Source organism: Nerophis ophidion, linkage group LG06 (genome assembly GCF_033978795.1).
Source record: "Nerophis ophidion isolate RoL-2023_Sa linkage group LG06, RoL_Noph_v1.0, whole genome shotgun sequence".
Classification (NCBI taxonomy): Eukaryota; Metazoa; Chordata; class Actinopteri; order Syngnathiformes; family Syngnathidae; genus Nerophis; species Nerophis ophidion.
In genome coordinates, this window is record NC_084616.1 from 74,361,586 (window position 1) to 74,385,973 (window position 24,388).

The following is a 24,388-nucleotide window of genomic DNA, read 5'->3' on the forward strand; positions in this document are numbered from 1 at the left end:
TTGGCTATAGCGTTATGGGGTGGCTTTCTGATTGGCCAACGATTTACATGGTGTTGGGCACCTGATGGCAAGTGAGGGAGTCTGTTCAGAAGCACACAGTAAAGAGACATAACTTCATCACCTCGCCTGGTTATTGACTCCAACCCAATATTTTACGCCGTCGACGAGCAAAATGAAGAAATAAATGGCAGAACAAAGGTACTCAAATAGTGAAAGGTAAGTGTTGTTGTTTTTTTTTTTTAGTAACCAGCATGCACAGTACAGTTAGTAGAACAACTGTGTTTTTATTACTGTGTATTTGATAGGTGCCGTCTGAAATTCAACTATTTGTTTTATTTATATATATAATACAATAAATATATATAGCTAGAATTCACTGAAAGTCAAGTATTTCATACACACACACACACACACATATATATATATATATATATATATATATATATATATATATATATATATATATATATATATATCAATCAATCAATCAATCAATGTTTACTTATATAGCCCTAAATCACTAGTGTCTCAAAGGGCTGCACAAACCACCACGACATCCTCGGTAGGCCCACATAAGGGCAAGGAAAACTCACACCCAGTGGGACGTCGGTGACAATGATGACTATGAGAACCTTGGAGAGGAGGAAAGCAATGGATGTCGAGCGGGTCTAACATGATACTGTGAGAGTTCAATCCACAATGGATCCAACACAGTCGCGAGAGTCCAGTCCAAAGCGGATCCAACACAGCAGCGAGAGTCCTGTTCACAGCGGAGCCAGCAGGAAACCATCACAAGCGGAGGCGGATAAGCAGCGCAGAGATGTCCCCAGCCGATACACAGGCAAGCAGTACATGGCCACCGGATCGGACCGGACCCCCTCCACAAGGGAGAGTGGGACATAGAAGAAAAAGAAAAGAAACGGCAGATCAACTGGTCTAAAAAGGGAGTCTATTTAAAGGCTAGAGTATACAAATGAGTTTTAAGGTGAGACTTAAATGCTTCTACTGAGGTGGCATCTCGAACTGTTACCGGGAGGGCATTCCAGAGTACTAGAGCCTGAACGGAAAACGCTCTATAGCCCGCAGACTTTTTTTGGGCTTTGGGAATCACTAACAAGCCGGAGTCCTTTGAACGCAGATTTCTTGCCGGGACATATGGTACAATACAATCGGCAAGATAGGATGGAGCTAGACGGTGAAGTATTTTATACGTAAGTAGTAAAACCTTAAAGTCACATCTTAAGTGCACAGGAAGCCAGTGCAGGTGAGCCAGTACAGGTATATATGTATGTATATATGTATATAAAGGTATATACAGTACAGGCGTAATGTGATCAAACTTTCTTGTTCTTGTCAAAAGTCTAGCAGCCGCATTTTGTACCAACTGTAATCTTTTAATGCTAGACATGGGGAGACCCGAAAATAATACGTTACAGTAGTCGAGGCGAGACGTAACAAACGCATGGATAATGATCTCAGCGTCTTTAGTGGACAGAATGGAGCGAATTTTAGCGATGTTACGGAGATGAAAGAAGGCCGTTTTAGTAACGCTTTTAATGTGTGCCTCAAAGGAGAGAGTTGGGTTGAAGATAATACCCAGATTCTTTACTGTGTCGCCTTGTTTAATTATTTGGTTGTCAAGTGTTAGAGTTGTATTATTAAATAGAGTTTGGTGTCTAGCAGGACCGATAATCAGCATTTCCGTTTTTTTGGCGTTGAGTTGCAAAAAGTTAGCGGACATCCATTGTTTAATTTCATTAAGACACGCCTCCAGCTGACTACAATCCGGCGTGTTAGTCAGCTTTAGGGGCATGTAGAGTTGGGTGTCATCAGCATAACAGTGAAAGCTAATACCGTATTTGCGTATGATGTCACCTAGTGGCAGCATGTAGATGCTGAAGAGTGCAGGGCCAAGGACCGAACCCTGGGGAACTCCACACGTTACATATATATATATATATATATATATATATGAGGGGTTCCGGTTCCCACAATCATCAGGAGATCTCCAGATGATTGAGGGAACCCCTCATGAAACAGTTCTGTAGAGATGAAGTAGTCTTGTGATTTTTCCCACACCTACATATATATATATATATATATATATATATATATGAGATACTCGAGTTGGTGAATTGTGGACGTAAATATACTCCTCCCCTCTTAACCACGCCCCCCCGCCCTGACCACGCCCCCAACTGCGCCTCCGCCCCCCTTCCGAAATCGGAGGGCTCAAGGTTGGCAAGTATGCCTTTGAGGCACTTGTGATTTAGGGCTATATAAATAAACATTGATTGATTGATTGATACAAGTACAACCCATTTACCATTAATGGTTTGCAAAAAATATTTTTAACCCCTATAGGTGAAATTAGATTATCTCCCACGGCACACCAGACTTTATCTCACGGCAAACTAGTTAGAAAATTAAATGGAGTGATTAAAGGTATTTTCTATCCCCTTAAGTATTTCATCGAGCTCTATTAGCGCAATAAAAGTACACTCCGACCTGCATATTGCACCACTTTTTTTTAGTGTTTTGTTTTTTTCCTCCACCCATTCCATTCCCATCAACCCGCCGAACCGCATTACTATTGGTCAGCGAGGACACCCACCCTCACACCTGATTGGCTGCCCGCCATGTCTGTCAGTCATCCGTACCCGCCCCCGCTGCTAGCGACTTCCGCTTCTGTGTCAAACCCCAAAGCTCCACTGCAAGTTCCTTTTCCTGGACTTTGTCAAAGCGTCTACGCTGCTCAACGACGGACAGGTAAGAGACGTTTCCGTAGCCTTCTCCATACCCGCTATTATTTGTCCAATTTTGACCACGGTCCAGTGTTTTAAAATGTCAGTTTGACTCCCTTTAGGTTGTGCTAGTTAGCCTATTAGCCACACTGCTAACGCGGTCCCTAATGATGTCCTGTCAAGGTTGGAGCATCTGCTAAATATATATAAATATGGCTTGAAAGTATCATTCAAAGTTGTTAAACGGCTTTCTTTACTTTAACTCTGATTACAGGAGCTTATCATGATGTATTACACCATTTGCTGTACAGAACGTGGTAACAGCCAACTCGGCAATTGGGGTAGTTTTCCCTTCACTACTTGCCGACTGTGTCGATACTACTATGATTACATCGATATATTTGAACTAGGGTTGGGCGATATGGCCTTTTATTAATATCGTGATATTTTTGGGCCATGATACACGTTTTAAATATCGTGATATTTTGCCTTAGCCTTGATTGAACACTTGATGCATATCAGGGGTGCCCACTTTTTCTGCAGGCGAGCTACTTTTCAATTGACCAACTCGAGGGGATCTACCTCATTTATATATATCATTTATATTTATTTATCTATGAAAGAGACATTTTTGTAAACAAGTTAAATGTGTTTAATGATAATACAAGCATGTGTAACACATATAGATGTCTTTCTTTCACAAAGACAAGAATATAAGTTGGTGTATTACCTGATTCTGATGACTTGCATTGATTGGAACCAGACAGTAATGATGATAACGCCCACATTTTCAAATGGAGGAGAAAAAAAGTTGTCCTCTCTGTACAAAACCACATGAAAGTGGTTTGTTTTTGGCATCTAATTCATCCAGCTTCCATACACTTAACAAGAAAAATATTGGCGGCAAATTCCGTAGCTTGCTTGATTGACATTCACGGCACCCGAGGGTCTTGTGAGATGACGCTGGCTGCTGCCAGTTCATTATTATGAAAACAATGACAGAGAGGAAGGCGAGAAACACTTTTTATTTCAACAGACTTTCGCGCCGTCCCTTCCGTCAAAACTCTAAAGGCCGACTGCACATTTCCTATCTTCACAATAAAAGCCCTGCTTCATGCCGCCTGCGCTAACAAAATAAGAGTCTCGGAAAGCTGGCGTGCACAAGTGATGTGCACGCCAGCTTTCTGAGGGATCGCTTGTGCACGCCAGTTTTCCGAGACTCTGTATTTAGTTAGCGCAGGCAGCATGAAGCAGGGCTTTTATTGTGAAGATAGGAAACGTGCAGTCGGCCTTTAGAGTTTTGACGGAAGGTACGGCGCGAGAGTCTGTTGAAATAAAAAGTGTTTCTCGTCTTCCTCTCGGTCATTTTTAATAATAATGATCTTGCAGCAGCCAGCGTCATCTCACAAGACCCTCGGGTACCGTGAATGTCATTTAAGTGACGTCTTGGTGAAGATTGATGATCACTCATTTTTAAGTCTATTTTTTTTAAAAGCCTGGCTGGAGATCGACTGACACACCCCCCGCGGTCAACTGGTAGCTCGCGATCGACGTATTGGGCACCCCTGATGCATATAATCACAGCAGTATGATGATTCTATGTGTCTACATTGAAACATTCTTCTTCATACTGCATTAATATATCCATCCATCCATTTTCTACCGCTTGTCGCATTCGGGGTCGCGGGGGGGTCTTTGGAGCCTATCTCAGCTGCATTCAGGCGGAAGGTGCTGTACACCCTGGACAAGTCACCACCTCAACGCAGGGCCAACACAGATAGACAGACAACATTCACATTCACACAATATGTTCATTTTAAAGGCCTACTGAAATGAGATTTTCTTATTTAATCGGGGATAGCAGGTCCATTCTATGTGTCATACTTCATCATTTCGCGATATTGCCATATTTTTGCTGAAAGGATTTAGTGGAGAACATCGACGATAAAGTTCGCAACTTTTGCTCACTAATAGAAAAGCCTTGCCTGTACCGGATGTATGTGCACGTGACGTCACTGGTTGCAGGGCTCCACACATATTCACATTGTTTTTAATGGGAGCCACCAGTAGTAAGAGCAATTCGGACCGAGAAAGCGACAGTTTTCCCATTAATTTGAGCGAGGATGAAAGATTTGTGAATGATAGTGAAGGAATAGAAAAAAAAAAAAAAAAAGCGACGGCTCCGGGCAACGGCAGTGTGAGCGTTTCAGATGTAATTAGACACATTTACTAGGATAATTCTGGAAGATCCCTTCTTTGCTTACTGTTTTTAGAGTTTTTTTAGTGAGATTTTAAAGATTGTAAAAGATTGTAAAGACATACCTCCAGGTCGGATGGCTGCGAGGAACACAAAGTGTCTCAGAGAGAAGCCGAAGAGCCAAGCTCACAGCTGCCGCTACTGCAGGACGATGAATAATCCAATGATTTGTCCGGTAAAATATATATCACAATTTCCCAATCCAAAAACATGCTCGTTGAAGTAGAGAAAACATGTTTGCCTGACTGCTCTGCTTCACGACAAACAAACAAACATCGGCTAAAGACAGCTGCAATACACCGCTTTCCACCAACAGCATTGTTTTTTTATAGTCTCCATTAATAAATGAACAAATTGCAAAAGATTCAGCAACACAGATGTCCAAAATACTGTGTAATTATGCGATTAAAGCAGACGACTTTTAGCCGCCAGTGGTGCAGCTGCTAATATTTCCTGACAGTCCGTGACGTCACGCGTACGTGTTATCATTCCGCGACGTTTTCAACAAGAAACTCGCGGGAAATTTAAAATTGCAATTTAGTAAACTAAAAAGGCCTTATTGGCATGTGTTGCAATGTTAATATTTCATCATTGATATATAAACTATCAGACTGCGTGGTCGCTAGTAGTGGCTTTCAGTAGGTCTTTAATGAATATAACCACAGCAGTATGATGATTATATGTGTCTACGTTAAAGGCCTACTGAAATGAGATTTTCTTTTTTAAACGGGGATAGCAGGTCCATTCTATGTGTCATACTTCATCATTTCGCGATATTGCTATATTTTTGCTGAAAGGATTAAATAGAGAACATCGACGATAAAGTTCGCAACTTTTGGTCGCTAATAAAAAAGCCTTGTTTTTACCGGAAGTTACAGACCATGTGTGCGTGACGTCATGGGTTGTAGAGCTCCTCACATCCTCACATTGTTTACAATTATGGCCACTAGCAGCGAGAGCGATTCGGACCGAGAAGCGACAATTTCCCCATTAATTTGAGCGAGGATGAAAGATTCGTGGATGAGGATAGTGAGAGTGAAGGGCTAGGGGAAAAAAAAAAGGCGAGGGCAGTGGGAGCAATTCAGATGTTATTAGACAAATTTACTAGGATAATTCTGGAAAGTCCCTTATCTGCTTATTGTGTTACTAGTGTTTTAGTGAGATTATATTGTACCTGAAAGTCGGAGGGGTGTGGCCACGGTTGTGGTGACCGCCAGTGCCTGCGGTGGGAGGAGGTAATAGTCCGCAGCTGCAGGAGGACGCAAGCTCTGCTCATATCTACGTTAAGAGCCGACTTATTACCACAATTGCCGGTTGACATGTGGTCAGCAACCAGGTTCGCTTGACCGCTCTGTTCCATAGTAAAGCTTCACCTTCGGGAATTTTAAACAAGGAAACACCGGCTGTGTTTGTGTTGCTAAAGGCAGCTCCAATACACTGCTTCCCACCTACATCTTTCTACTTTGACTTCTCCATTATTAATAGAACAAATTGCAAAAGATTCAGCAACACAGATGTCCAGAATACTGTGTAATATGCGATTAAAGCAGACTACTTACAGCTTGGATCGGGCTGGAAAAAAATGTCCGCAACAACCGGTGACCTCGCCTTTTTTTTTTTTTCCCCTAGTCCTTCACTCTCACTATCCTCATCCACAAATCTTTCATCCTCGCTCAAATTAATGGGGAAATTGTCGCTTTCTCAGTCCGAACCGCTCTCGCTGCTGGTGGCTATGATTGTAAACAATGTGAGGATGTGACATCACGCGCACATCGTATGCTACTTCCGGTACAGGCAAGGCTTTTTTATTAGCGACCAAAAGTTGCGAACTTTATTGTCGATTTTCTCTACTAAATCCTTTCAGCAAAAATATGGCAATATGGCAAAATGATCAAGTATGACACATAGAATGGACCTGCTGTCCCCGTTTAAATAAGAACATCTCATTTCTGTAGGCTTTTAAGCAGTGGCACAAACCTTCATGTCATTTCAAAACAAAAAGTGCAAGATTGTCAGACATTTTATTTAAAACAAGCTATCAGTGCACTTTTGTGCATGATGTCTACTATGTGGTATCATCCAAAACTAATGTAAAGTATCAGACAACAGAAGAATAAATGATTATTACATTTTAACAGAAGTGTAGATATCCATCCATCTTCAACCACTTATTCGGAATCGGGTCACGGGGACAACAGCTCCAGCAGAGACCCCGAGACTTCCCACTCCAGAGCAACATTAGCAACTTCCTCCTCGGGAATCCCGAAGCGTTCCCAGGCCAGAGATGGGATGTAATACCCCCATCTGGTCCTTGGAGTCACACTGGGTCTCCTTCCAGTGGGATTTGCAACGAGAACCTCCCTTGGGAGACGCTCGTGAGGCATCCGCACGAAATGCCCGAACCACCTAAGCTGGCTCCTTTCCAAGCGAAGGAGCTGCGCCTCTACTCTGAGTCTCTCTTGGGTGACTGAACTTCTCACCCTATCTCTACGGGAGTTGCCAGCCACCTTTCTGAGGAAACTAATTTCGGCCGCTTGTATCCGCGATCTTATCCTTTCGGTCATGACCCACACATCATGACCAGTGTAGATAGAACATGTTAAGAGAGAAAGTAAGGAGGTATTAACAGTAAGTGAACAAGTAGATTAATAATTAATTTTCTACCATTTGTCCTCAATCATTTTTTACAAAATAATATAGTGATAAATGACACAATATGTTACTGCATATGTCAGCAGCTAAATTAGGAGCATTTGTTTGTTTACTTACTACTAAAAGACAAGTTGTCTTGTATTTTCGCTATTTTGTTTGAGAACTAAATCAAAGTAAAGTTAAAGTACCAATGATAGTCACACACACACACACACACACACACACACACACACACACACACACACACTAGGTGTGGTGAAATTTGTCCTCTGCATTTGACCCATCCCCTTGTTCACCCCCTGGGAGGTGAGGAGAGCAGTGGGCAGCAGCGGTGGCCGCGCCCGGGAATAATTTTTGGTGATTTAACGCCCAATTCCAACCCTTGATGCTGAGTGCCATGCAGCGAGTTTGATTGATTGATTTAAACTTTTATTAGTAGATTGCACAGTACAGTACATATTCCCTACAATTGACCACTAAATGGTAACACCCGCATACGTTTTTCAACGGGGTCCACATTAATCAATTCATGGTAATAGGTCCCATTTTTATAGTCTTTGGAATGACTCGGCAGGGGTTTGAACTCACCACCTACCGATCTCAGGGCGGACACTCTAACCACTAGGCTACTGAGTGAAATTGCAATAAGAAACATGTTTAATGTACGCATCCATCCATTTCTACCGCTTCTTCCCTTTGGGGTCACTGGGGCGCTGGTGCTTATCTCAGCTACAATCAGGCGGAAGGCGTCGTACACCCTAGACAAGTCACCATCTCATCGCAGGGCCAACACAGATAGACAGACAACATTCACACTCACATTCACACACTAGGGCCAATTTAGTGTTGCCAATCAACCTATCCCCAGGTGCATGTCTTTGGAAGTGGGAGGGAGCCGGAGTACCCGGAGGGAACCCACGCATTCACGGGGAGGACATGCAAACTTCACACAGAAAGATCCAGAGCCCAGGATTGAACCCTGACTACTCAGGACCTTCGTATTGTGAGGCAGACGCACTAACCCCTCTGCCACCGTGAAGCCCTGTTTAATGTACCGTACGATTTTTTTGTTAAAATAAAGCCAATAATCAAATTTTTGGGGGTCCCCTTTATTTAGAAAAGTACTGAAATACCGGTACCAAAATATTGTTATCCCGACAACACTAATACACACACTAAGCACCCACTGGGAGAGATGTAGATTGGCGCCTGTGTATTAATTACCAATTTGTTTCTAACCACTTTTAAGTCTGGTACTCCCCTTCTAAGTTGTCCAAAGTATGAGTTATGACAGAATGCCGGCAAGATCAAATAAAGACTAGGACAGAGTTCATTGAGCACTGATGATTTATGCTGAGTTTTCCACATAAATGCTGCAGCTTCCCTATTTGTGCACCAAGACATGTGGGCACATCTGTTTTGTGATCTCAAGCTGTGAGTTTCTGAAAGTCACCTCTCACGGAATTGAACTGCCTCAGCAAAGACTGGGAAGGTTCTTTTGCCTGTTCAGCTTGTGAATGTCAAAAAACGTCTACATCAGGAAAAAACATTTCTCCCATGCAGTTGGTGGCTCATAGTGGGTCGTTGACACAGGGTCAGGAAGGACCCTGTCCTATTACCCGTTAATGTTATTGCATATATTGTACTGTTAAATATAGTTGAACATACCATATTAATACATGTATCTTATTCTTACCTTTATAGTAAGGGCTGCGTGATTTTAAGAAAAAACTTAAATTGCGATGTATTTTTTTTTTTTCTCTCAAATTATTTTTGTAATTGTTACTAGTGTTGTAAAGTGAAGTGAATTATATTTATAATGCGCCTTTTCTCTAGTGAATAAAAGCGCTTTACATAGTGAAACCCAATATCTAATTTTTACATTTAAACCAGTGTGGGTGGCACTGGGAGCAGGTGGGTAAAGTGTCTTGCCCAAGGACACAACGGTAGTGACTAGGATGGCGGAAGCGGGGATCGAACCTGCAACCCTCAAGTTGCTGGCACGGCCGCTCTACCAGCCGAGCTATACCGCCCCACAGTCTGAGACAACAAAGTCAGTGTTGTCTCAATACCAATATTTTGGTATCGGTATCGATACTTTTCAGTACTTTGCGATACTTTTCTTAATAAAGTGAACCACAAAAATGGCATTATCGGGTTTATTTTAACAAAAAAATCTTATGGTACATTAAACATACTGTATGTTTCTTATTGCAATTTTTTTCTTAACCTTTGTATTATGTTGGGAAAAATGGCATTGATTATGTTGCGGGTCGTTTTGACCCGTCCTGTGTAAATGCAGTCAAAACTGTCAAGAAAACAGGTTAAACCAATAACAATTTTATTTTAGGTTTTATAAACATTTAGAAAAGTGACATACAATACATTTTTTATTCCAATTGTATTATGTTAAGGGTCAATTTGACCCATTTCAGTTTTTGTGTTAATCAAAGTACTGGTTATCCTTTCTTTTTCTTGCTGAAATCTGGTGACTTTTCCTCATCTAGGGTCATGAACTGGTGTGTAAATCTGGACACTTTGTTGTGTAGTGGAATGTTTGTGCAGAGTCTGTATAAAAAGATGATGTTGCGAGTAATTTTGACCCAGGCGCTTTAATGTGGGTAAATAGCTGTTCAGATCCAAAAATAAACATGTCTCCTTGATGTACTTTTTACTTTGATGTACAATTGTTTGTATTTTTATTGTCTCTGAGACCCAGAGCCAGGTGTGTGAAGAGAGGGAACTTTCTCACACCTGTCCTTGTCTCCTCAGATGTCATCCTTCTGGAGCTCATTTTTGGTGAGTTTGTCAAAGAGATGACATGAGAACAGTGACAAGGACAAGTGTGAGAAAGTTCCCTCTCTTCACAGACCTGGCTCTGGGTCTCAGAGGCAATCAAAGTACAAACAATTGTACATCAAAGTAAAAAGTACATCAAAGAGACTTGTTTATTTTGGCTATTTACCCACATTAAAGCATCTGGGTCAAAATGACCCGCAACACCATCTTTGTATACAAACTCTGCAAGACATTCCACTACACAACAAAGTGTCCAGATTTTACACACCAGTTCATGACCATAGATGAGGAAAAGTCACCAAATCTCAGCAAGAAAAAGAAAGGATAACCGGTACTTTGATAAACACAAAAACTGAAATGGTCAAATTGACCCTCAACATAATAGAAGGGTTAAATAAAATAGGGAACATACAGGACAACTTTTCTTTTATTAGTAAATAAGCAAACAAAGGCTCCTAATTTGTCTTCTGACAAATGCAGTAACATATTGTGTCATTTTCCATTCTATTATTTTGTCAACATTATAAAGGAGAAACTGTAATAATGGATTGTTAATCTACTTGTTCATTTACTGTTAATATCTGGTACTTTTTTTGTTTCAACATGTTCAATATATGCTTCTGTTAAAATGTAATAATCACTTATTCTTCTGCTTTTTGCATGCTTTACATTAGTTTTGGATGATACCTCAAATTTGGGTACAAGATCATACATTGGTCGTAATTGAATTCCTCATGTGTCCAAGGACGTTTTTCCTGAATTTGCAAACATAATATACATTTTACAAAAAAGAAAAAAGATTTTGTGATGCTAAAAATATCAATGTATCGAGTAGATACGCCCCCTTGCTTGGTATCATTACAGTGGATGTCTGGTGTATATCCACCCATGGAATTTGTTTACATTCAAGTGCCGTAGCTCACCTGCGTCACCGCTAATGATGCCAGTGAGCTACGGTGTGTAGTGAAGCATGTTTAGCTATTCCTCGTCCTGCAGGGATGAGACTTGTAAGAAACGTACTTTATTTGTTGCCATGGAGGCGAGGATTGGTGATTTAGAAGTAGCTAAATCACTGCAGACTGCGGAAGAACCGTTTTCATGAATTGATTAACGTGGACCCCGACTTAAACAAGTTGAAAAAACTTATTCAAGTGTTACCATTTAGTGGTCAATTGTACGGAATATGTACTGTACTGTGCAATCTACTAATAAAAGTCTCAATCAATCAAAAAATGAATTTTAGCTGCTCGCTAGCTCGCTAGCCATGTCTTAGAGCACCTTTTCCTGATAGTGTTTCAGTGTTATAGCTTCACTTTTATCTTAAATTTCTTAGCCAAAATGCGTCCATCCTCCCTTTTCTGTCTACACACTGTGTCTGCTGGTAAATATTCTGCTGAAAAGAGGGCTCACTGCGTTGAGTTAATTGTATTGGTAAATAAACGCAGTCAGGTGAATTCCTAGTTTGTGAACTCGTTCTCAAGCAATGGCAATAAACTCTATTCTGATTCTGGTTCCATGTCTGTCATTCAAACTCTGGTTACCGTGGAGAAGAACAAAACAAAAACCTCAGCTTTTTGTGGTTATTTATCGCACTAAATAACCTTGATTTATTTTAGTTTAAGTTCGACTAATCGTGCAGTCCTATTTTATAGTGATGTTTATTTAGTAGAATTGGGTATGGGTTGGCCTAGGGGTAAGGTATTTGTTTAATTTATCAACAGTATAATCATGTGAAAACATTAGAACACTACTTTGGGTAGCCTTTCTACTCCTGAACCACTGCACACAAAACACTGACATTTCATTAAAACCTGCACCCCAACTTGTTGCCTGTGCTATTATTTTTCTGTTGGATACATATTTTAATTCTTTAAAATTTGAGCAAGATTTGTTGAAAAACATGGCTGCCATCAAGCAAAACATATTTGAAGTGCCATGGCTGAAAGAAACTTAGCCAGTAATTATCAATAAGTTATTGACCATTTGTCCAATGTAGGGTTGGCAAACTCCTATTTTTTGAGGGCCAAATCACAATTATGGCTGCCCACAGTAACAGTATGTAAAAAAGTAATACTAATAGTTTAATGATGGTGGTAAGCTACATTTGAAGCCACAGCTGCCTAGGGGTAGATTGCCGGAATCGTGGCTGCCTATTTGGTACTCCAGCCCCTCCTTCCACCACCAAATATTAATACACATTCATACACCAGGGTGATCAGCTCTGGGAGCAAGGTGGGTGAAGTGTCTTTCCCAAGGACACGACGGCCGTAACTAGGATGGCGGAAGCTAGATTCGAGCCAGGAACCCCCAAGTTGCTGGATGGCCGCTCTACCGTCTGAGCCAAAATGTACATGTGTTACCAATTTAAAGCAATTGTTTTTTTTACCAACAGATTGTTGAAAAACTTGCTTTGAAATCATAAGTCAAGGTGACAAGCAGATATTTAAGTTTTTATTTGTGATAACCAAAAGAAATGCTTGGAATATGTTGTTGCATCTTTACCATGAATTGATTTACGTGGACCCCGACTTAAACAAGTTGAAAAATCTACTAATTAAAGTTTCAATCAATCAATCAGATAACAATTAAGTTTAGAAAATATACAATTGCATTCAGTACATTTTGTCTGCCAAAATTAGAATTTTTACATTTTAATTTTCCTGAGGGAACTCTCCTGAAGGAATCAATAAAGTACTATCTATCCATCTGTCCATCTGTCCAACCAACCAACCAACCAACCAACCAACCAACCAACCAACCAACCAACCAACCAACCAACCAACCAACCAACTAACTTAACTAAAAATGCACTTTCTGGCCGCTTTGAGTATGACACTTGTGGTTTAATGATTATATAACTTTGAGGATATTATAATTGGAAGACATGCTATGTATTCTCTATACATGTAATACATAGCATGTATGCCATTTCCAAATCATTATGTTTGCTTAAACTAATCAGCACGTAGAGCAGGTAGTTAAAGGCCTACTGAAATGAGATTTTCTTATTCAATCGGGGATAGCAGGTCCATTCTGTGTGTCATACTTGATCATTTCGCGATATTGCCATATTTTTGCTGAAAGGATTTAGTAGAGAATATCGGCAATAAAGTTCGCAACTTTTGGTGCTGATAAACCGGAAGTAGCAGACGATGTGCACGTGACGTCACGGGTTGTGGAGCTCCTCACATCTGAACATTGTTTACAATCATGACCACCAGTGCTTTGTGGACTTGGAGAAGGCATTCGACCGTGTCCCTCGGGAAGTCCTGTGGGGAGTGCTCAGAGAGTATGGGGTATCGGACTGTCTTATTGTGGCAGTCACAATAAGACAGACACAATGTGACCTGTACGATCAGTGTCAGAGCTTGGTCCGCATTGCTGGCAGTAAGTCGGACACGTTTCTAGTGTGGGTTGGACTCCGCCAAGGCTGCCCTTTGTCACCGATTCTGTTCATAACTTTTATGGACAGAATTTCTAGGCGCAGTCAAGGCATTGAGGGGTTCCGGTTTGGTGGCCGCGGGATTAGGTCTCTGCTTTTTTCAGACGATGTGGTCCTGATGGCTTCATCTGGCCGGGATCTTCAGCTCTCACTGGATCGGTTCGCAGCCGAGTGTGAAGTGGCCGGAATGAGAATCAGCACCTCCAAATGCTAGTCCATGGTTCTCTCCCGGAAAAGGGTGGAGTGCCATCTCCGGGTTGGGGAGGAGACCCTGCCCCAAGTGGAGGAGTTCAAGTACCTAGGAGTCTTGTTCACGAGTGGGGGAAGAGTGGATCGTGAGATCGACAGGCGGATCAGTGCGGCGTCTTCAGTAATGTGGACGTTGTACCGATCCGTTGTGGTGAAGAAGGAGCTGAGCCGGAAGGCAAAGCTCTCAATTTACCGGTCGATCTACGTTCCCATCCTCACCTATGGTCATGAGCTTTGGGTCATGACCGAAAGGATAAGATCACGGGTACAAGCGGCCGAAATGAGTTTCCTCCGCCGTGTGGCGGGTCTCTCCCTTAGAGATAGGGTGAGAAGCTCTGCCATCCGGGAGGAACTCAAAGTAAAGCCGCTGCTCCTCCACATGGAGAGGAGTCAGATGAGGTGGTTCGGGCATCTGGTCAGGATGCCACCCGAACGCCTCCCGAGGGAGGTGTTTAGAGCACGTCCAACCGGTAGGAGGCCACGGGGAAGACCCAGGACACGTTGGGAAGACTGTCTCCCGGCTGGCCTGGGAACGCCTCGGGATCCCCTGGGAAGAGCTAGACGAAGTGGCTGGGGAGAGGGAAGTCTGGGCTTCTCTGCTTAGGCTGCTGCCCCCGCGACCCAACCTCGGATAAGCGGAAGAAGATGGATGGATGGGATGGCCACCAGCAGCGAGAGCGATTTGGACCGAGAAAGCGACGATTTCCCCATTAATTTGAGATTATATGGTCGTACCTGTACAACCTGAAGGTCGGCCCCGCACCTTTCTTCAGCACCAGTCGACGGGTGGTGGCGATGCCCATCACTGCCCTTTGCAAGGGACCCTCTTCGACACACGATCTTTCGAAATGATCGCTGCATAATACATTGTACTTTGTGTGTGTGGTCCAATCCAACCGTGTTCGCTTGACCACTCTTTTCCATAGTAAAGCTTCACCGTCATCGTTCGGTAATGTAAACAATAAATTACCGGCTGTGTTTGTGTTGCTAAAGCCGGCTGCAATACACCGCTTCCCACCTACAGCTTTCTTCTTTGATGTCTCCATTTTTCATTGAACAAATTGCAAAAGATTCAGCAACACAGATGTCCATTATACTGTGGAATTATGCGATGAAAACAGACAACTTATAGCTGGGAGCGATGCTGGACAAAATGTCCTCTAAGATGTGTGACGTCACGTGCACGCGTCATCATACCGAGACGTTTGAGCAGGATATTTCGGCGCGAAATTTAAAATTGCAATTTAGTAAACTAAAAAGGCCGTATTGGCATGTGTTGCAATGTTAATATTTCATCATTGATATATAAACTATCAGACTGCGTGGTCGGTAGTAGTGGCTTTCAGTAGGTCTTTAAATAAGTGTCTGCTTGATGGAATTTGTCTGCCATACATAGATAAATGTACTTTCTCCAGCAGTGCACAAGAGGGCAGCTACAAAATCCTTTCACTCCTTTCTGGTAATGTTGAAACAGTGGTGCTTGACAGTAGAAACTGTTCACACCTACATTAATTAGGCAATAATACATACATTGGGTTTTACATCCGTTATGATGCAAATGAAATATCTTTGTTTGCTTGATATTATGTTTTGTGTGTAGATATATGTTGTGTGGTTGAATTTATGCCAACAGGAAAGACATTTTGCAAGCGCATATCCTAAAAGCCACCTTTCAACAGATTTGAGAAGAATGTTGCAGCAGTGGCCAAACTGAGTGTAGCAAAAGTCAATCATTGTAATTTTTGGTGGAAAATGTTTAAATGTGCCATTACTACACTGCAAAAAGTCAGTGTTCAAAAACAAGAAAACAAAATACAAAAATGAGGGGTATTTTACTTGAACTAAGCAAAATTATCTGCCAATAGAACAAGAAAAATTTAGCTTGTCAAGACTTTCCAAAACAAGTAAAATGAGCTAACTTCAATGAACCCAAAAATACCTCAAAATAAGTATATTCTCACTAATAGCAAGTGTACCACTACAGTATACGAGTACGAATTTTCTATTGTTTCATTAAAATCAAAACCGCAAAGTCTATTTGGTTGTCATCTGTTTTAATATGAGAAACAATTGTGTCAAAGTCATGATTTGGTTTTACATTCTTGATATAAGAAATTCTTACTTTAAAAACTAGTTTTATACTTGTAAATGTTGATGACACAGCTTTGCAACATTTGATATTCTCATTTCAAGCATGTTTTACTCAATATAGGTCATCAAATCTCAGCTACAAGCTGTAATATCTTACTGAGATCATTTAGGACTTAAACACTTAAAACAAGTAAAACACTCTAACATAAAATCTTATGTACGGCCAGGCAAGTCCCAGGATGCCCAAAATGTCCATAACACACCCAGCCGAGTCCCATGGGGAGAGGGGATGAAAGTTGGAAAAGTCAGAGAAAGTCCCAAAAATGTTCAAAATAGCTACACAGGTTCGAGTCCCACAAGTTCCGCCGGCGGCCGGGATGCCCGAAATGTCCAAAACGCGCCCAGCAAAGTCCCACGGGAAGGTGGGGAGGAAAGTGAGAAAAGTCGGGGAAATGTTCAAAAGTTCCACCCGGGTTCGAGTGTGCACTCAAACTCAAACTCGAACCCGGTTGGGACTCGGACCTGGGTAGGTCTTTAGAAAATTTTGGGGGACTTTTGCCGACTTTTCTCATTTTTTCCCCCCTACTTCCCGTGGGACTTTGCTGGGTGCGTTTTGGACATTTTTTGTATCCCAGGACTTGTGTGGCCGGCGGCGGGACTCGTGGGACTGGACACAATTGGGACTTGAACATTTTGGCCGCCTTTTACCCCTCTTCTTCCCCGCCTTCCTGTGCACCATTGCTGGGTGTGTTTTGGACACCTGGACGAAAATAGTTTCAAGCATATTTTACTCAAAATATGTCATAAAATGCCGGAAACAAGCTGTAGTATCTTACTGACATCATTTAGGAGCAAAACCCTTAAAACAAGTAAAACACTCTAACATAAAATCTGCTTAGTGAGAAGAATTATCTTACCAGACAGAAAATAAGCAAATATCACCCTTATTTGAGATATTTCATCTTACTTAGATTTCAGTTTTTGCAGTGTAAATGACTGAAAAGGGACTCAAGTCCCTTTAGTTGGTGACATTACACTCATAAAGTCTCATTAGGGAAAATAATAACCACACTCTACTGTTACAACCTGCTTAATCTGTGAAGAATGATGGCACCAGCAGGTAATTTATTTTGCTTGTCCCATATTTGCATGGTGTAACCACTAGGGAATGAGGTATAGTTTGAGACACCAGTCTAGGCAACCCTCTAGGCAACAATGAAACAATACTGTATACTTGATGGAAGACCCAGGTTACACAGTATATGCACAAGTGTCGTTCAGCCTGCCTTCTTCTGTTACCTTATGGTCGTATCCTTAACCTTTGTGAATAAGGCCAAGTGAGAAGACAGAATAAATACTATAATGAATAATAATCATATAAATGTCAAAGATGTGTACTTGGCTTAATATATTGTTATGTATTGTTATAGCTGTTTTAAAACTGGAAAAATATTGATTTGTCCATGCAACCATAGCTTGTTGTTTACTAGACCTGTAAAATCTGTGTTTTACTTAATTTTTTATCAACTGTATTTTAAAGATGTGAGAGTGCTCTTGGTTTCGCTGCTATGGGATTCATACAATCATTTATCTTTGTTAATTCATTGAAATTCATTGTTTTTTTTTTTTTCTCGAATCCCTGCACCTCCCATAATGGTGAACTTAACACAGAAAGACTGTGTGGGTGAAAATAGGTGTGCCAGTTGGTTTTGGTTTTGTACTAGTGTTTGAAAAGAAAAATGTTGGTTGTTTTCTATCTGCCCGTAATAAGTGAGTGATTCATTTTGTGATTGTCGAGGAAGTGGTTGATGGTGCAGAAGTAATTGTTGATTAATTGTGTTTTCATGCATTTGAGTTAGAGTTGCTCAATTATGGATAATTGTATAACATTACAGGTTGGAATCTTTGGACACCTCGCGATTCGATTGGATTCCAACTCTTGGGGTGACCATTCAATTTGAAATCGATTCTGGATTCAACATCCATCCATCCGTTTTCTGCACTCGGCCGTAAGGCGGGGTGCACTCTGGACGAGTTGCCACCTTATCACAGGACCGACCCAGACAGCAACACAATTCTCGTAATGTATTATTTGTAGGGGTGTAACGGTACGTGTATTTGTATTGAACCATTTCGGTAAGGGGGTTTCGGTCCGGTTCAGAGGTGTACCGAACGAGTACACATGCTAGCAGCGACCAGGCTAGGACAACATGTAAAAGCCAGAGCTGGAAGACCCTCCTGCCTCGTTAAGATCTCCTGTTTCGGAACACTTTGGCTGCGCGATACAACAATGGAGGACGGAGGTTTGCCGACATTGTTCAGCAGCTGCTCCTGTCAACACGTCAAACATGTTTTGCACCTTTCCTGCTTCTGGCTCGAGGAGCGCAGGGGAGACACTCCCCCAGGGCTGATGTATTCTCGAGGGGAAACACCCTTCACTCTACCCGGCAGTGGGGGTCCACAGCTCCGGACTCCAGGGTAAATAATGAGTCCGGCGATTTGTTCCAAACCGTGGCTATATTGAGGTCTCGCACACAGCCAATCCAACAAAACACTAGCCACTCCCCACACTCACTTAGTGCTCCCTCACCTCGCTCGCCCACACACTCACCGCACATGCTGTCATGTATTAAAGGGCCACACACACACATACACTACTCTCATAACACATGCTAACCCATTTGTAGCGTCACTACCGCATTCAAGCAGCCTCTCCTCTGCGAGTCAGGCAGGGCTAAAGCAATAACAAATGTTTTTATAGCAGCAGATTTAAGTCCATATTTCATTAAAAACTAGATTTTGACCCACTTCTATGGTTTTGTTAAGAAACCATTCTGACCCTTACCTTATTTAGTTTTTATTTTATATATGTTGACCCCATTAACCCTGGCAACGGACCCTGTGTGTATATGTATGTATGTTATGCCATTGTTTACAAATTTGGTAAATAAATAACCCAAAAATTTATATTTTATTGTCTTCTTATTGTACCGAAAATTAACCGAACCGTGACCTCTAAACCGAGGTATGTACCGAACCGAAATTTTTGTGTACAGTTACACCCCTATTTTTTTGGGTATATAAATTACAATAAAACATTTTCAAAACAGTTTACAGGTTACCAATGCTCCTCTTGGCTGCAGGGTAATGCTCTATACCAGGGGTCACCAACCTTTTTGAAACCAAGAGCTACTTCTTGGGTACTGATTAATGCGAAGGGCTACCAGTTTGATACACACTTAAATAAATTGCCAGAAATAGCCAATTTGCTCAATTTACCTTTCACTCTATGTTATTATTAATAATTAATGATATTTATCTTGGTGGAAACACTGATCATATTAATGATTTCTCACAATAAATATATATTTTTGATGACATGTTTTAAATAGATTAAAATCCAATCTGCACTTTGTTAGAATATATAACAAATTAGACCAAGCTATATTTCTAACAAAGACAAATAATTTCTTCCAGATTTTCCAGAACAAAAAATTTAAAAGAAATTCAAAAGACTTTGAAATAAGATTTAAATTTGATTATACAGATTTTCTAGATTTGCCAGAATAGTTTTTGTGAATTTTAATCATTATAAGTTTGAATAAATATTTCAAAAATAATCTTCGTTGAAAAAAACAGAAGCTAAAATGAAGAATTAAATAAAAAAATATTTATTATTCTTTACAATAAAAAAAAAACTTGAACATTGATATAAATTGTCAGGAAAGAAGAGGAAGGAATTTAAAAGGTATATGTGTTTAAAAATCCTAAAATAATTTTTAAGGTTGTATTTTTTCTCTAAAATTGTCTTTCTGAAAGTTATCAGAAGCAAAGTAAAAGAATACATGAATTTATTTAAACAAGTGAAGACCAAGTCTTTAAAATATTTTCTTGGATTTTCAAATTCTATTTGAGTTTTGTCTCTCTTAGAATCAAAAATGTCAAGCAAAGCAAGACCAGCTTGATAGTGAATAAATAAAATGTAAAAAATAGAGGCAGCTCACTGGTAAGTGCTGCTGTGACAGACTCACGCCGTCATCTTGCCGGTTCCATGGACCACCAAGCAAGGACATGACTTCAAGCAGGTTTGACTTGCTTTATTTTCCCACACAAGCTTGTCTGCGGTCGGGTCGCTCTTCCGCTGCATCTCCCGTCTCCCTCTGCTGCTCGCTCCGCCGTCTGCTTTTCAACAGCATGCACTTCAGTCAGCGTCTTCTTTTCTCCGTCTCCGTCGTTGTATGTGTTTTTCACACTCCGCACCGTCCTCTCCTCCTTCTCCCCTTTTATACAGCGAGAGGAGATACGTTAATCGTGTACAGGTGCACGATCCACACACCTGATCTTGGTTTTGGGGTTGCTCCCGGCACGCCTCGCCGCTCGCTCACCATCACCGCCTCCTCACCGCCATCTTGGGCCGGGCTCCAGCGTGCCCTGCCTCCCTGTCGGACTGTCGGCTCCGCCTCTCCACAGCTGCTATTTTAACTATTTTTAGAACAGGGCAGCGGGCGACTCATCTGGTCCCTACGGGCTACCTGGTGCCCGCGGGCACCGCGTTGGTGATCCCTGGTCTATACACGCAGTGTTAGTTTGAAAAAAACAATTTTTTACGTTTTAAAAAAAAATCACAGAATATTTACGTAATAAAAGAAAATAGAGCAATTTCAACCCTATCCCAATTTTACAATACTTAGGATATAAAAATTAAAAAAAGAAACTTAAAAAAAAAAAGGAAAACCATATGTTTTGATAGCAAAAAAACAAACAAACATTAAAAATGGGGATGCACCGATTAATCGGTAACCGAATATGGCAAAAAAAGCCACATTCGGCCTTCGGTGGAATGAGTTAAAAACAAGGCCGAATAGTGGCGTGTGACGCAATTTTTTGACGCGGTGACGCAATCAACCAACGTGCAGTGACGTTGGGATATGTTGTGTACCTGTATAAGTGTATGAGGTTACAAGCACACACTTATTGAGATTTAGTGGGGCCTCTGTTTACATTATTAGCCTGTTGTGTAGGCTACCTGTATAAGTGTATGAGGTTACAAGCACACACTTATTGAGATTTACTTGAGCCTTCTGTTTACATTATTAGCCTGTTGTGTAGGCTACCTGTATAAGTGTATGAGGTTACATGCACACACTTAATTGAGATTTAGTGGGGCCTCTGTTTACATTATTAGCCTGTTGTGTAGGCTACCTGTATAAGTGTATGAGGTTACAAGCACACACTTATTGAGATTTAGTGGGGCCTCTGTTTACATTATTAGCATATCTACTGTGGCTAAGCAGACTTTTGCCAAAAGGACAATAATTCATTTGTTGTGGGTTTATCCACTTTAATGCACTTTATTTTTTTTTGGAATGCATGTTTTGTTTGAAGGCCTAATATAAATGAAAAACTGTGCTTTTTTTGAAAAGCAAAGACTACTGGAATATTAAAAAAATGTCAATATTCAATTAAAAATTACTTTATTTGAAAAACATGTCTAAATATTTATTCTAGGCTATTTATGCAATATTTAAAAAATTTTGAAAAACTGCTTTCATCATTCGGTATTCGGCCTTCGGCCAAGCTTTTAAATTTTATTCGGCTTCGGCCACAAATTTTCATTTCTGTGCATCCCTAATATATATATTTCTTTTGTAGTTTATGTCATTCTTTTGTTTTGTTGCATGGCTCAAAATAAACCATGTAACAAAACCCGACCAATAACCAGATTATTTATTCATAGATTGTGTTCATAGACCTCTGCGCCCCCAGAGAATATTCAAGTAATGGGGCTTGCCCTGCTGTCTGAGAAATGGATGTTATGCAACATGTATTTTGGGTTTTTTGCCAAACAAAGCAAGTAGTTTAATTGGTCGACCCCAGCTTTGGCTTCGCAGCTTTGTTTTAAAATGATTATATTCGTCTTGTTCACGAGTGAGGGAAGAGTGGATCGTGAGATCGACAGGCGGATCGGTGCGGCGTCTTCAGTAATGCGGACGTTGTACCGATCCGTTGTGGTGAAGAAGGAGCTGAGCCGGAAGGCAAAGCTCTCAATTTACCGGTCGAGCTATGTTCCCATCCTCACCTATGGTCATGAGCTTTGGGTCATGACCGAAAGGATAAGATTACGGGTACAAGCGGCCGAAATGAGTTTCCAGGTCTCTCCCTTAGAGATAGGGTGAGAAGCTCTGCCATCCGTGAGGAGCTCAAAGTAAAGCCGCTGCTCCTCCACATCGAGGTGAGCCAGATGAGGTGGCTCGGGCATCTGGTCAGGATGCCACCCGAACGCCTCCCTAGGGAGGTGTTTAGGGCACGTCCAACCGGTAGGAGGCCACGGGGAAGACCCAGGACACGTTGGGAAGACTATGTCTCCCGGCTGGCCTGGGAACACCTCGGGATCCCCCGGGAAGAGCTAGATGAAGTGGCTGGGGAGAGGGAAGTCTAGGTTTCCCTGCTTAGGCTGTTGCCCCCGCGACCCGACCTCGGATAAGCGGAAGAAGATGGATAGATGGATATATTATTTTTTTCTCAGGCTCTCGTGAAGACATTTTCAACGCTGTGCTCATCTTTTTATGTTTTTGGTAGTGTGAAATTAACTAGTGTGTGGAGGTGTGTCTCTTACTATGTAGGTGAAAAATAGGTGTGTATGTTTTGTCACTGACACTTGTCTTTGAAATCCAAGTGTCTCTCTCTTTCTGTCGCTCTCTCTCTCTCTCTCACGCCTTGCCACCCTGACAGCACAGCCAGACAACGACTCATTCCGTGGCTGTTTACTGGATTTAGCAGTTTTTATTCATATTACTATTGGTAAGTTTGGCAGTGTGGTTGCCACAGTAACCAGCTTCTTTGTTAAAAGAAGGAAATGAGTAGGAATGTTAGATTCAATAATAATATGCATGGATTATTGTTATTGGATACTAGATTATTTGGATGAATGCTGTGTTAATCTACTGCATGTACAATTGTATCAGTGCCATCTCGGTCTTCTCGGTTGGGGAATCTTTTAAGTATTTGCAAAAGACATGCATATTAAATGTTATGTTTTGTGTTAAGATGTTTTGAGTCATTGGTAAATACTGGCTTTCAATAGTTGGACGAGAAGCAAAGAGAATGGACTAGTTTCCTCACTAGGACATTAGTGTACAGTGTATTATGTTTCCTATACGTTATGCATGTTGGTCTGCATGTGCAGTTTTTGCACTATTTATATAATATTTTGAAATGTTTTGTATCAATATCCATCCAACATAATATAAAGCAGGGGTAGGGAACCTATGGCTCTAGAGCCAGATGTGGCTCTTCTGGGTATTTGTTCTGTTGTTTTTATGTTGTGTTATGGTGCGGATGTTCTCCCGAAATGTGTTTGTCATTCTTGTTTGGTGTGGGTTCACAGTGTGGCGCATATTTGTAACAGTGTTAAAGTTGTTTAATACGGCCACCTTCAGTGTGACCTGTATGGATGTTGACCAAGTATGCTTTGCATTCACGTGTGTCAACAGCCGTAGATATTATATGACTGGGCCGGCACGCAAAGGCAGTGCCTTTTAAGGTTTATTGGCGCTCTGTACTCCTCCCTACGTCCGTGTACACATCGGCGTTTTAAAAAGTTTTGAATTTTACTTTTTGAAACCGATACCGATAATTTTGAAACGGATAATTTCCGATGTTACATTTTAACGCATGTATCGGCCGATAATATCGGCCGTCTGATATTATCGGACATCTCTAATTGTAGCCTAGGAATAGCATTTTCCGCCAATGGACCTTAGGTGGTGTGGCAGCTTTGGCTGTCACATTTGAGAATTAATCTAATATTTGGATGTTTTTGAAAATAACTGACTTTGTTAGTTGTACTATTGTTCTGCAATAGTACAACTAACAAAGTTAATGCGATTTTTAAAAATAAGCTTTGGACTGTTTCATAACAGTCTGTGTCATGAGGGTTTCAGCAGAACTTGCATCTCATTTTCCACTTCAAGTGTTTGATCGCCTTAGGGACACAAAGCGATTTCACCCTGTTGTTAATTGATTACATTATGAAAAAGAACACCCTGCCCTTGTACACAGGAATTGAGGTTGTAAAACACCACCAAGGAGGGAGCAATACCTTCGAGTCAATGCTTCCCACTTTTGTGCCCTACCATTGTGCATTACATGAAT

At 41.2% G+C, this 24,388-nt stretch overlaps 1 protein-coding gene across 4 annotated transcripts in view; it reads left to right on the forward strand.

Annotated features, from left to right (window-relative positions):
* Window positions 1-2,622: 2,622 nt before the first annotated feature.
* The window catches only part of LOC133555230 (oxysterol-binding protein-related protein 2-like), a 54,647-nt gene continuing 32,881 nt past the window's right edge, over window positions 2,623-24,388 (forward strand). Inside the window, exon 1 of one of the 4 annotated variants that reach the window (XM_061904826.1) lies at window positions 2,623-2,769. The gene's annotated coding sequence lies outside the window, so the exon portion shown is untranslated. Of the gene's footprint in view, window positions 2,770-22,893; window positions 23,036-24,388 lie in introns of those variants that run through there. The other 3 variants (XM_061904827.1, XM_061904829.1, XM_061904828.1) reach the window with 3 other exon arrangements.